We start from the raw sequence: 14,633 nt of genomic DNA on the forward strand, positions 1-14,633 counted from the left end.
CATCCAACCTGCCCTTCAACACTGCCAGGGATGGGGCAGCCACAGCTTCCCTGGGCAACCTGGGCCAGGGTCTCACCACCCTCACAGCAAAGAATTTCCCTCCTCATGTCCAACCTAAATCTCTCCTCCTCCAGTTTTAATCCAGGACAGTCCTGACCACGAACAAGAGGAGCACAGAAGAAAGCTTTGAGGGAAGACCACCACATCTGCAGCAAAACTTGTTGCATCACATGAGGAGGTCGGGAAAATAAACCCAGGGGCACAATCCTCCCGGAGAAGAGACAGATCCTCAGGAGAAGTTTCAAGAGAAGCTTCAGGACCGGGCTCCTCCGGCCGCAAAGCTGTTGTGCCACCTACAGTTGCTTTTCCTCCCCAACATAAAAAAACCAACTTCCCTACACCAACCCAAGTCCCTGTCACTTCATTTTCTGTCAAACCAGCCCTGTCGCAGCCATGCTGAGTAAGGAAGTGCTTCCTTTGGTAAAGGCGGGGAGAAGGGGGGGGGGGGGGGGGGGGGTGGAAACACTTCAGAAAAAGAACTTTTCCAGCTCGCCATAAATCACCGAGCAGATTTCCAAGCGCACTTTCAACCCACCCTTTGCAAAAAGGGTCGGTTTTTTTTGTTTTTAACCCACGCAGACGACTGCCCCAACCCTCCAGGCTGGTGTAGCTGAAGCCCCGGAGCTTTGCTTTTTTAACAATTTCTTCTTCTTTTCGCCTTTCCCCCCCCCCCCCTTGTGGTTTCTTGCCCCGTTCTTGCAGGCGCACCCGTGCCGCCCTGCCCCGGGCAGAGGTATCAACAAGTCCCAGAAAAAAAGCAGGGCGGGGGGGGGGAAGAGGAAAAAAGAAGAAACTAACACAACCAAACCGCCCTCAGAACAACAAACCCACCGAGTTTTAACTCCGCTGCTTCCCCCCCCCCCGGTACTTCTCGGGGACGCCCCGTTGCTGCTCGAGGAGCGGCAGATTTAGGGGGTGTCACCCCCCCCGCGGCTCCTCAACAACAAAACAAGCCTCCAAGAACGATGCGAACTCCAGATCCCACGCATTCCTCACCTTCCTTCCCTCCCCCCAAGCACCTTTCCAAGAGGAGAAAGGGGGAAACACCTCCCCCCCCTCCCCATCGCATCCCACCCCTGAAAGAGGGATGAGGGAAGGGAGGTGGGACACACACACACAGAGAGCCGGCAGAACTCATCACACTGATGTGTCGTGTGTCCCCCCCGCCCTGCCATTCCCGATCCTCTCGCCCCTCACCGCAGGGCTGGAGGTGGAAGACCCGTCTGGCTGCCATGGCTGCACGGTGCTCTCCTCTCATCCCGTCCGCACCATCTCCCAACACTTCCCGGGCTTGCCTTCTGCTTGCCAGGGGAGGAGGAAGAAGAAGAAGAAGGAGGGAGGTGGAAGGGGATGGGGGTGTTTATTTCCCCCCCCCAAAAAAAACTAAAAAGCGAAATTATTATTAATAATAATAATAATAATAATAATAATAATAATAATAATAATAATAATAATAATAATAATAATAATAATACCAAAAGTGGCAGCAGAGGAACCAAGGGGGGGAGGGAGGGGCGGTGTCACACCCTGCCCCCTCCCAGTGCCCGCCCCGGGCACCCCCCGGGCACAGCCCCAGGTAGGCTCGAATATTTAAGTGTCATTTCTTCCTTCCCCCTTCACACCTACCTGGAGGCTGCGGGAGAGCTGGGGAGGGACTTGGGATAAGGGCGTGTGGTGATAGGATAAGGGGTGATGGATTAAAACTTGGAGGAGGGGAGGGTTTAGGTGAGACGTTAAGGAAAACAAAAAAATAAGCCCTCTCCTAGGAATAGGTTTGCCCAGAGAAGCTGTGGCTGCCCCATCCCTGGCAGTGTTGAAGGGCAGGTTGGATGGGGCTTGGAGCAGCCTGGAATGGTGGGAGGTGTCCCTGCCCATGCAGGGGGGTGGGACTGGAAGATCTTTCAGGTCCCTTCCAACCCAAACCAGCCTGGGATTCCATGAACCAAAATTAAAATAATCAGTTTTCACTTTTCTAGGGATGTAAGAGGGATATAAGGATGAAAAGCTATAGAAGCAGAAGCAGGTAAGATGCTGCTAGTAACTGGAGAGCATCAGGGCTGAGAAATCTTGCTTTTCCCATAAAGCACATTGTACCCCATGGGGTCCCATCATCCACATTGGTTTTCTCAGCCCCTTCAAAGCTTCCTGTGAAATCACCCCAGACAGGGACACTCAGGTGCAAAGCAGCCAGCTAGGATTCCAAACTAACACCCCTGGTGCACAGCCAGGTGATGGACCTCAACTTTCTGTATCAAACCAGGCAGCAACAGCAACAAGGTTTTGAAAAGCGAGGTGCAGAGCTGTGCTCCACACCCTGCAGCCTTTGCTTTGCAAGAAAACAGGCACATTTCTTCAGTACTTACACTCTTTGCTGCCCTTCTCTTTGGTGAGGATTCCCCAGCCACCCTTACCTTGTTTGCTCACAACCTGAGCAAACCTTGGTGTTGGCTTTTTTTTTTTTACCTCCCTGCTCAAATCACTCTCCCCAGAAGGAGGTAGATGCCCAACCCCAGGAGCACGGAACAAGAAGCAGTTGGGGAAGTGGTGAATGAATGAAGCTTAAACATTCCTCTGCTGAAGCAAAAGCAAAGTGGCAATTAGAGACTGGCAAGAGGACATTTGCATCCCCTTCTCCGTGTACACGATGGTATATTAGGATCCACAGCTATACTGCCATAAAGACTGGTCTCAGACTTTTACTCCTCCATCTCCCCATCTTTCTTTCCTCCAGAAGGGTCTCTGAACTGACTTAGCTGCAGCAAGCCATTTGGGAAGCTTGGGAATTAGGAGCAAATGGGGTTTAAAGAAATCTTACAGGCATCTCAGCTTTTGTTTGCTGCAGACCTTGGTCTCAAGGCAGTATATCCATAGCCAGCTTTCCCCACCCTCCAACACCAGCAAACCACATCCAGCAAAAAACCACCTAGAAGATCATCTGCCACCACTCCAGCTGGAAGTGGGAAACCCCCAGCCAGAATCTGAAGGCTTAAACTATGGTATAAATCCAGCAAACACTGGCTAAAGGGTATTCATGCTTATTTAATGCCTACATTGATTGGGCAGAATCAACTCATTTTCCAGTTTCAAATGCTAAGTGCCACCTCCTTCAGCTCTCAAGAGGAACCCACTCCCACCCAAGAAACCATCATGGCAAGAAGAGTGAGAAGATCTAGTTTTAATCCACTGATTGCAGTGTAGAAGGCGGATGCATTTCAAAGTAACAACTTGGTTTGCTGAAGATCTGCTTATGCAGCAGAAGTGAACACTTGTTCTAATAGTTTGAACTACACAGATTTAATACACCTGGCACAGGTTGAGCACGTGGGGTCCAGTTACACCAGGTGGTTGGAAGCCCAGGCTCCTAAGCCAGCTCCTCCTGGAAGAAAACAACCAGGAAGGACAGGACTATGGGAACAGATGCAAGAGGAGGCAAGGACAACTTTTTTAGGGCTGTATTTCACGCAAGTCTCCTGCAGGGGTTTGTAGGATTCCTTCAAGACCTACATCCAATGGGCACACAGCTAATGGTGGGAAACTGGGCCTCATGTTTATTATACCCCAAACCATATTTCCCTTTGATGATTAAGAATTGCTATAGCAGTTGATGTCCCTTGCTGGAAATATTAGCCTCACCACTAGTTTAGCTTTCTGGAAGGTATCAGCTTATCTGATGCAATGCCAGGCACCAGAGAAGATATCAGATACCTTCTGTCTGGCGCTATCTGGTCTATCTCCCACTGTCTCCAGACCTGCTTCTTTTCTGCAGTCTCCACTGGCCCAGCTAAGCCCAGTCACCCAGAGGGAGCTGGTTCCAAGGAGCTGGAGTTACACCCTTACCCTGAACCCTTCAGCTTCTGAGGAGCCTCATCTGAGCAGTTCCCCTCCAGCAGGTTACTAACTTCATGCAGAAAGACAACCTCCCCTCTAGCAAGTTATCATCATCCTCTCATAGCAAGTTATTTCTTCTGATTGGCATTAAGGAGCTCTTGGTACCTAGTCTGGTTTAGGGCTCAAATCCAGAGGAAAGTAGGATTTTTGCTTGCCTTCACAACCAACCTGATTGCCTGGTCCAGCTGGATCAACCATGTACGAGAGCAGAAGACTCTTGAGTTTCCTCCAAGCCAGGGACTGATGTCATGTATATTTAGCAGGATGCTCTGGCCAAGACAGTGATTTTTCTGGGGGGCTAACACTGGAGCCTGCAAGAGTTTGGAGCCCAGAAACACTAGGTGGACCCACGCACTGCAGAGAAACTCTTCCCCAATACTCATGCAAGAGGCACTGCTGGGATTCCCACACTTGTGACTTAGCCAAGACTTGAAACAAAAGCAAAGAAGTCACTCATGGGATCAAAAAAAAACACAACCCCAAATTAAGTACCATCATACCCCCAGTCAGAGTTGTTTTATTCTGCTTCAGTCATGCCCTGAACTCCTTCAATCCCCTCCTGATTGAGGTGCTTTTGGCTGCAACTGAAGGTAAAGGTCCCTTTGCTTCTCAACCCCACCTCCTGTCCCACCAGCTGCAGGACAGTGCAGTAGATGCTGCAGCACAGCAGAGGGAGCAGAGAGTCCTGCTGGGAACCCCCCCTCCAAGGTGGGGAACCACCAGATATCGGCTCCTTTTGGAGTTCTTGTCCTTTGGAAGCAGTTTCAAAGCGTTTACCCCACCCCCTTAGTTCCCCCGGTGCTCTTTGGTCTCACTCCTGGTGCACCAAGGATCCTATTCCAAGCCACACGCTTGGAGTTGCTCTGGAACAAGGGTCTGCAGAGACCCAGGCTGGTTTGGGACACTGATTCTGAGTTTCTTCAGCAAATCCGGAGGACAAGATAACTAGTGACCCTGCAGTCTGAGCAATTGCAGCCTGCAGATTGATACATGGAGCCAGCTTAGCAGCTACCAGGCTTTTTCTTGTGTGTGCCTCTGGCACACTGTGAAACCACAAACATCAGGCAAAAAAAATGTATCAGTACCTCCAGGAACCAGGCAGCACATCTCAAGTTACCCTCCAAAGGTTCCCCTCCTCCCAAAACTCATCCAGACAGAGAAGCAAGGCCAGCACAGCACGAGTCACAAAACAACTCCGAGAAAAGGCACAACGGCCCCTTCAGACCAGGGGGGATCCAGGGAGTTGAAGAGGCAGCAGCAGGAGGAGCTGACCCAGGAGCCTGATGCTTTAAGGAGAAGAAGACAACACTGCTTCTCCTTGCTCACATTCACAGCTAAGGGGAGAGCTGGTCATGTCTGACAAAAGGATAAACTAAGTAGTATTTGATTAAGAGGTACATAATTAAGAAGGACATAAGAGGTACATTCCTTCATCTCCCTGCTGTAGGTTTTTCTTTCCCCCTGGAGCTTCCCAGAGCTCCTCAGGCACTGCTGGTGCCCTCCTACAGCTGCTTGGAGCAACACAAGGCCAGCAAGGACCAGAGCTGGTGTTCAAACCAAGGGCTGCTGGGAAGGGCTCCTTTAGATGCAGATTGCACCCAGATGGTGATTTCCTCCTGGCCATGGCAGGAAGGGGGGAGAAGGCAGCCAGGCTCTCCAGTCTGCTCTGCCAGAGCTGGAGACAGAAACTCCCTGGCAGAAGCCACACCAGCATGCAGGTTTTATTAGGCCAGGACCATGCAGCCAGCTTGTGTTACCACCAGCTAGATCAGGGGTGAGGTGCAAGCAGGACAGAGAGCTCAAAAGTCATGAGTGCGTTTGCTGGACAGTCCTTATTCTGAACACAGTCCCCTCCCCAAAATACAATTCATTTTTCCCGGGATAAAGATACTCTTACCTCCAGGAGGTATTTAAGGGTCCCTTTCAAGCATGTGAGGGGGGGAAACTCTCACCCAAACATTGTCTTCTTGGAGAGGAGCTCAACACCAGAGGAGGGAACAGCAGCTTGGAGAGGATCTGACTGCAAAGTCCCTGCTCCAGCCCTCCTAAGGAGCAGGGGGTAGCAGCAGGAATAAGCCTTTTCCTCTTTGGAGTTTTCCAAGTATGTCTCACCTCTACAGGAGCAGCAGGAATAAGAATTCCCTAACACAACCTGGACATCCTGACTGAAAGGTCTTACAAGTGTGAGGATCCCACCTGCCAAGCAGGAGACATGTTTCCCCAGGGAAGGGCCAGCACAAACCTGATCTAAATCTAGACCTTTGGGACCTACTCCACACCAAACACCACCTCAAGTCTTTCCATCTCTTGTAGGAAAGGAGGGGTGCATCACACCTAGACAGGTAGGAGAGCTAAGAGGGATGATGTAGGGAGGGTAGCTCAAGAGAAGAGCAACAGCACATGGACTTCACTGCTCATACATCTATGGCTTGTCCCAAGGCTCCCGAGGACAAGATGTGAACCAGAATTTGAAGGAATGTTGCTCATGCTTATTTTGGTATAAAGAAAGAGTTATGAAGGGTAGCTGGGGGATTGAAGCTCATCTCCCAGCCAGTAGCTTAAGCTTCAGCCTGCCACTTCAACACCTGAGTGTCAGTTTACCTTCCTGTAGCAGTTAAACAGAGGTGGTCTCCATGGAGCTCATCAGAGCACATCTCCATTTCATGGCTCATTAACAGTAAGACACAGTGACTCTGCCTGTATCATTGCTTCCTAGACCCTGTAGCTACAGCAGACCAAGGACCAGAAAGCCTGGACTTCATCCCCCTCCAACCAGCACATGCCTGAGAACCAACACCTCTCATTCTCATGAGCCACCTGCACAGCAGGATTGCCAAGTCCCAGCCATGCTACTGAAGTCACCCAAGAGGTGACATTCAGCAAAAGATGGTTTTCCATGGCTCTGGTTTCTACATGAGTAAGATCATGGGAAAACCCTACCCTTAAATGCTGTTACAACTCTACAAAGTGTCCTGCCAGCCTAACGAGTAGGTCTGGGGCAGAGATAAACACAATAGATTTGCACAGAGCCACAGCTGAATAGCTGACTTCAGCCTTGGTTTAGCCTCAGAGCACTGAGATTGTTGATTCCAGTAGAGAACACACTTGCCAGCCTTCCTTTGTGTGCAAGAGCACAATTTTAAGAAAAAACCCCAAACCCTCAGTAACTAGTCCAGCCACTGGCAACCCCATCCTTTCTTCTGCTGTTAGCAGCAACTCAAACAATGTGAATATTTTCACTGCTGCTGGAGGCAACATGCTGGTGATAAGGATTTTAGCACAGCATTTGTTTTGTTATTTTCAGAAGTCTAATGGATTTAGAAAGAAATGATGGTCCTTACCCAAGACTCAGCTGAACATGTTATGAAGCTCTGAGAACAGACTAGAGCAGCAGACCCAGATGATGTCATGTAATAGAGCAATAAAGGATTTACACAACTGAGGGCAACAGATAAAAAACAGAGACACTCAGCAACATCTAAAGATGTAATAAGGAATAACCTTCAATCTTGACTGTGCACACTTGCAAAGCCCCTTGCCTAACACATCCACTTAGATCACACCAAATCCGTGGGTGTAAATATTTACCCAAAACCTTCATGACCAAGAGGAGGAGGCACCAGGTGCCAGGGCAGTTTCACACCAAGTAAGAGCTCATGGGAAGCAGTGGAGGTGGAAACAAGCCTGAGGAAGACCCCACCTGGAGTTCTGTGTTCAGTTCTGGAGCCCCCAACATAAGGACATGGATCTGTTAGAGCAGGTCCAGAGGAGGCCATGGAGATGATCCCAGGGCTGGAGCAGCTCTGCTCTGGAGACAGGCTGGGAGAGTTGGGGTGTTCAGCCTGGAGAAGAGAAGGCTCCAGGGAGACCTTAGAGCACCTTCCAGTGCCTGAAGGGGCTCCAGGAAAGATGGGGAGGGACTTGGGACAAGGGCAGGGAGTGATGGGATGAGGGGGAATGGTTGAAAACTGGAAGAGGGGAGATTTAGGTCAGACGTTAGGAAGAAATTCTTTGCTGTGAGGGAGGTGAGACCCTGGCCCAGGCTGCCCAGGGAAGCTGTGGCTGCCCCATCCCTGGCAGTGTTGAAGGGCAGGTTGGATGGGGCTTGGAGCAACCTGGGCTGGTGGGAGGTGTCCCTGCCCATGCAGGGGGGTTGGAACTGGATGGTTCCTTTTCAACTCAAACCATTCTATGATTCTATGAAGACCAACATTTTCCAGGCAAAGAGTCTTTTAAAAATCAAACTCAGCAGCAGGTTCACAAGGACTTGCAGCACAGAGAAGCCAGTAGTCAGGAGCAACTGTAACAGTTTCCAGCCAAGCTAAAACCACCACTTTTAGCATAAAAGTGGGGTCATATGCTGGGATGCAGTTGTGAAGATGCTTCACACTTTGGGATGACAACTTTGCTCTCCCTGAGCAGATACAATCGCTGGCAGCAAATACATAAGAGCAGGAAAAAAAAACAAACAACCCTCCTCAAGTTCCACAAGAAGCTTTGAAGCCCAACAGTGTTTGACTCTCAGCTAAAACAGATTCAGTTTGCTATACTTGCTTACTTCCAGTTGCATGGAAAGCCTCTTGCTCTTCTCTCCTTGAAGAGCCACCCTCCCCCAGCAGTGGGACAGTAGGGTACAAGTAGCTGAATGCTCTAGTTTTCCAAGTGAAGTGATAACAATTTGACACCCCGTGGCTCTGACAGTTGCACAGGCTGGCATCTGAAGTGGGTGTTTGGTGGAAGGACAGAAGAAGAGGCATTTTTAAGAAAGATGTGAAGTCTGTGTCGCCAACAAAGAGTTGGAGCTGCATCCCTGCTCGGGTCATTGCTGTCCTCTGTGGACAGTCCACAGGGACCAAGAGCAGAGGGTTTCCACATAACCATGAGGGATCACATCTGCTCGAGACCACAGCTTCAAAGAACTGTCAGTTTTAAGGAAATACTCGCCCTCTGAAGCCAGTAAAATGGCAGTAAAAGCTAAAGCAGGACCACAGCCCGACAGTGGAACAAGACTTGGGGGCTCATCTATGAGAAGGGGGACACGGATGCCGACACCTGGTCCCCACAGAGACTAAGGGGCCTCTTGGCCCAGAGATCCATGGTGATCTGAAGGCCCCAGCAACAAAACGAGGTTACAAATAACAGATGAAGCCAAACTAATCGAGGAGTTTAATCTCACCTCTGGACAAACCAATTCAGGGCTTTACCTCCTCTCCATGAACACAAACAACTTCCAGGCTGCAATAAGGGAGCAACGAGATTTCCACAGTTAAAGGCAGAAAACCCACAGGAGTTATCCATGCAGTTCAACAGCACAAACCCCTTTTTTTCAGCTGTTTCAGTGTGGCTGGTGGCACTAAGACATAGGTAGAGCTGTTAAGAGGTATTAGCCAACTTCCTTAGTAAGAAACACTAGCACAGAGCAATCAGGCAGCATTTGCCTCCTTAAAAAAAACCAACACCCCAAAACACTCAAGTTATAAAGTATTCTATCCTGTTCCACCCCTACAGATATGAGATAAAAGTTCTCCCATTTACAAATGAGCCTTTCAGAGATAATTAGAGCATGAAAGCCAGAGCTGGGTATGCACATCCTGAAGCCCAGACCATTAAAATAACATTCTCATTAATCAAAAATTTAATCAACTGCTTGACGACCGGCGGCCTAACAAACTGCAGGAGCCACTGCCTGAAGATACAGCCAGAGTTTTGCCATCTTCCCACACACAGGGAAGGGATGTGGTCCTAGAGGGACCATCACCCCTGTGGGTGATGCTGGTACACCACCCTCCCCACCACCCCAGCCTCAGCACGAGTTAACACCTCTCCCCAGCAAGTTCAAGGCTTTGTAATCCATCTCCCAGGCAAGGAGAAAGGAGTTACTCTCCCTACTGTCAGATTAAACAAAACCAAGCTCTTTTGATGTTAAAAGCCCAGCTGACTCAAATATGCAAGCTCTTAGATAGCACTTGTTCTTTCAAACTAGTTTGGACCAGTAGCATTCCCACCGCCTGGAGAACTAGATAAATAAAGCCCTTGATGAAGCAGCTCAGTACTCATGTAATTATATTTTTCCACGAAATAGCATGGACTATTGATGCCATCAGGGGTTTATCTACTCTGTGATAAAGTGTAAGGCCAAGCAGGAAAGGGTCTGAAAGCATGACAAACAGTTGTCTGTCTTGTTCCAGCACACACACTTGCATTTCTCTGCTGCTGGTTAATGCAAACAGTCTTGCTGTGAAGCTGCCTCTTAGGTGGAGTTGACTCAAAGCTCAGGAACTTTCTCATTGACCTTGCATCTCAGCTCCCCTTTCCACTCTCAGGTGTTCATGGCCTGTGCTGAACCACCAAGTTGTCCTTCAGCCCAGGGCTTCCCTGAACCTGAAGCAACAGGTCGCTCCTCGGCAAGGCCAGGCTCACTTTCAGAAGAGACCCATCCAGACAGCATCAACTCCTACAGATGTGAAGGGGCACGTTTGGCCTCAGTGCACAACCCTGAACCCACCCCCCCAACCCCCCCTCCAAAATGTTTAGCCAAGCTTGAAAGCTTCAGTCTTATGTTTCTGGGACTCCAATGATGATTGTTTTTACATCCTTTTGAGCTAGCCCAGACTTCATGGATTCTTCTCTTCCTTCTCTCCACCTGAGGTTGCAGAGTTATATGCAGTGTCTCAAAGCACTGCTCTTAGGAGGGCTCTTACCAAGAATGAGCCAAAACACACCTTATGCACCAAAATGGCAGGAACCAGCCCTGATTTGCCAGTTTGAGAGCTGCATTCACCCTGCCAAGCTGCAGGTCCTGTTCTGCCAACAGCTGCATTGCAACACCTACCCCCTGTCCTTCCCAGCTAGATTTTTTTGGGTGTCCTAGCTGAAGATAACAAGTAGACTTCAAAAGGCCACCTACAGAAGAGCTGGCATGCTGTCATCCATTCAGATGGTCTCCTGGTGCAGACAGACTGGCTCCTGGCTAGGGATCCTGAGGAAGTAGGTAGAAAAGACTGAAATTAAAGCAGAGTGTAACTTGACAGTAATTTCCTTCTCTGGGAGCTCCCACGGGCCCTGCCCTTTTACCAGCCTTCCAGTGAGCAAGGAGTCCTAGGATGTGGCAAAAGTGATTACACCCAGAGACTGAGTAAAGCATGCCAGGAGCACAGCTCCTTCATGACAGCACTGTTTTGGTTTTTGGGTGCTCAAAAACCACACAAGAGTTCAACAAGTTTGAAGTATCTACAAGGACGGGTTGGTAGAAGGAGCCTTGATGCCATTTGTGATCTCTCAGTACCAGAAACACCAAAACTAAATCTTCTTTTACTGAAAGGGAATATTCTGTTGCACTGGCTTAACCAGAGAACAACTATTTGGCCTCTAAACGAAGCAAAATATTCTTGGTAGTCAAAGGTTTTGCTCACTGCCCTAATGAAAAAAAGACTTCTGAGAAAAAAATCATGCATCTTAAATCTTATGAAAACCTCCAGTGTCTGAAAACCTCCAACAGACTGATGTGAAGAAAGGCAGCTAGATGCAAGCTCAGACTGGTCTGCAATTGCTGTTCCCACAAGAGAATATTTTTACACCCTGGTAAACTAGACAGCAGTTTGATTTTGGGAACATTTGAGTCCAAAGCTAGAAACAACTCTGCTATTCTCAGCATTTTCTTTCCCAAGACAGTGCCAGCATCAGATCACTTTGTCTCTCAACTTTGAGATCTTTAAATTGGGACCTGCTGGGAAGCAGGTAAGTAGCTAGAATTAAGGTCACAGAGTTAGTATTATTAAACTAACTAATACACGATGGTGCTGGAGGATGTCCTTAAGTAAACAAGTTTACTCCAACTCCACACTGTTCTAAGCTTCAGGGAAGGACAGATCCTGTTATACCTTTCCTGGAGCAATCCTCCTGCAGACCTTCCATCCCCTTCCAGGTGTCCAGTACATGGAACCACAAAAGATAACTTGTCAAAAGCCAGCAAGTCCTACAAGCATATTTGCCTTTATCATAGAATCACAGAATGTATGGGTTGAAAGGGACCTTAAAGACCACCCAGTCCCAACCCCCTGCATGGGCAGGGACACCTCCCACCAGACCAGGTTGCTCCAAGCCCCATCCAACCTGCCCTTCAGCACTGCCAGGGATGGGGCAGCCACAGCTTCTCTGGGCAACCTGGGCCAGGGTCTCACCACCTTCACAGCAAAGAATTTCCTCCTCATGTCTAATTTAAGTCTCCCCTCTTCCAGTTTTAACCCATCCCCCTCATCCCATCCCTCCCTGCCCTTGTCCCAAGCCCCTCCCCAGCTTTCCTGGAGCCCCTTCAGGCACTGGAAGGTGCTCTAAGGTCTCCCTGGAGCCTTCTCTTCTCCAGGCTGAACACCCCAACTCTCCCAGCCTGTCTCCAGAGCAGAGCTGCTCCAGCCCTCTGAGCATCTTTGTGGCCTCCTCTGGACTCGCTCCAAGAGCTCCGTGTCCTTCCTGTGTTAAAGGCTCTGGAGCTGGACACAGTGCTCAAGTTGGGGACTCACAAAAGTGAAATTAAGGGGGAGGATATGCACAAACACACCAAGAACTCATGTTGCACCATAAGGAGCCAGCACTGCTCTTCCCCAAAACAATCCAAACATTTAGGTAAGGAGTTACATGCCAGATCCTTCACCTCCTTGGCCATGCAGCTATTTCAAGGCAGTTGTCCATCTCTCCTCCACCCAGATCACAGTTGACATCAAGTTTATTCCTTCAAATCTTTCTCTCACTTTCAGACCAAGCTACCAACAGGCTCTGTACTGCTGTCAGCTGGAAAAACAGAGGGGACAAATCAAGGCAGCATTTGAAGGTAGGAGCTGCCTTAGTCACTCCCTGCACCATCACAGTCAAAATACTTCCCTCTGAAGCAATGCTACCTGGATTAGTAAGTACTGAGAGCCAGTTGTGGTCATATTGGTTGAGAAACAGGATCTCCTCATGCCTTTTGTCACCTCCTCAGGATACAGGCATTCAGTGCCAGGCAGATTGGGATGAAGATATTCATCTCAGTCCACACTGATAAATGAAGTGCTCCTGTTAGTTTTAGCAAGAAGTGTTCACTAAAGATTTGGTCTGAGCTTGCTACCCAGCTTTACACATCTTCACCCTCCACCAGGCAACCTGGCTAGACATCTCTGGTTTCAGACCCCCAGCAGGCTGCAGAACCAACTTTGGTCCTCACCAGAGACAGGCTAGCTCTATCTCAATTCCAAAAACCAATTCAGGTTTCAAGCTCTACCCCAAGCAATATCCATGAGATGTGACAGCCCCAGAGAAGTTCAAAACCTTATCCCTTGATGAAGAAGACACATGCTCCAGCCCAGAACAGTTTAGCACAATTTGCAGTTTATTTCAGTCTGTATCAAGCTTATCACTGCCTAGATCTGATGTGGGTTAAGTCAGAGTGTTTTCAACCTCACTCATGGAAAAGATTGAAACCACTAACTAGCAGTGTCCCAATCCCACAAGACATACTGAAGTGCTGAGAGCACCATCCCAGCCAGATTCAAGGTTATTTATTATCTGACCTTCTGAAAGACTAAGAGGTTCACCTGGTGCATTTCCTCTCTGAGAAGGGTTATGGTCATCAACAAGCAATAGAAGCTATGAGGAAAGAGTTTAGCAATCACACGAAAAACATAAGGAACAGGTTAATAAGAACTGGGGGAAGAGAGAAGGATGCAGACAGCTAAAGACACAGCCCATCTCCTTACAACATCTACACACAGAGTCATTGAGTGTGGCCCCACTTCCTACACAAACATCTGCCTAAGGTTCTGGCCCTGCAGAGAGGCCTGGAGCATCAGTGAACATCACGGGAACTGCTGGTGTGGGCACGGTGCAAAGCAAGGGCGTCTCAAGAGCTTGTGAACAGCTGCTGCCACTGAACAAAGGCTGCATCCAGCCAGATGTCTTGGACTGGGTAAGAGCTAACAAAAGATACCTAGGCCAGAGCTTCAGCACCAGCCCAGCCTACGGGAAGGTCTCCTGGGGCATCCTCCAACAGGGCTGGAGACCAAGGACTGAGTTAGAGGTGGGTCTCTGTACTGCATGATCACGCAGCACACACCCCTTCCCCAGAAGGGCTCACTCCTCCCTGGGGGACACCTGCATTTCAGCATCTCCAAGTTCCTGCAGCAGGGAGCTCCACAGCTTCCCCTGCTGCCACAGGAACAGTTTCCTTTTCTAGATCTTTAGGCAAAAGACCTGCATGAGCTGCCTTTATTCCCCACCTTTGCACTCTTCAGTCTCTTCTTTTTATTGGAGATAATTTAACTTGGTTACTTCTTCTGCAGAAACTGGTTTTGACCTTGGCCTTTCCTGTTGCCTTTCTGACCCTCCAGTGATGCCTTGGGCTGCTGGAGGGGCTCTACAGGCACCTCTGCCTTTGGGAGCACTGTGTTGCACAGGAGGATAAGCCAAGCTTCAAGGAATAAGGGAGGAGAAGACACATGAGGACACCTCTCCTTGCCTACCAGAGGTCAGGGTGCTTTTCCTCCATTATCATCTGGGTAAGCCAGAATCTTCTCACTGCAATTCCAGTGAGCTGGAGGTCTTAAACCAAAGGAAGATCAGCTCATCCAGTGTTCTTCTGATCTTCAGCAGCACAGATAAGTCAGTGGTGTCCTGGGGGAATACAGCTTGGGCAGACTATTCTAGGTAGGTTA

The sequence above is a fragment of the Apus apus genome, chromosome 4, assembly GCF_020740795.1.
Source record: "Apus apus isolate bApuApu2 chromosome 4, bApuApu2.pri.cur, whole genome shotgun sequence".
In the NCBI taxonomy this organism is placed as follows: Eukaryota; Metazoa; Chordata; class Aves; order Apodiformes; family Apodidae; genus Apus; species Apus apus.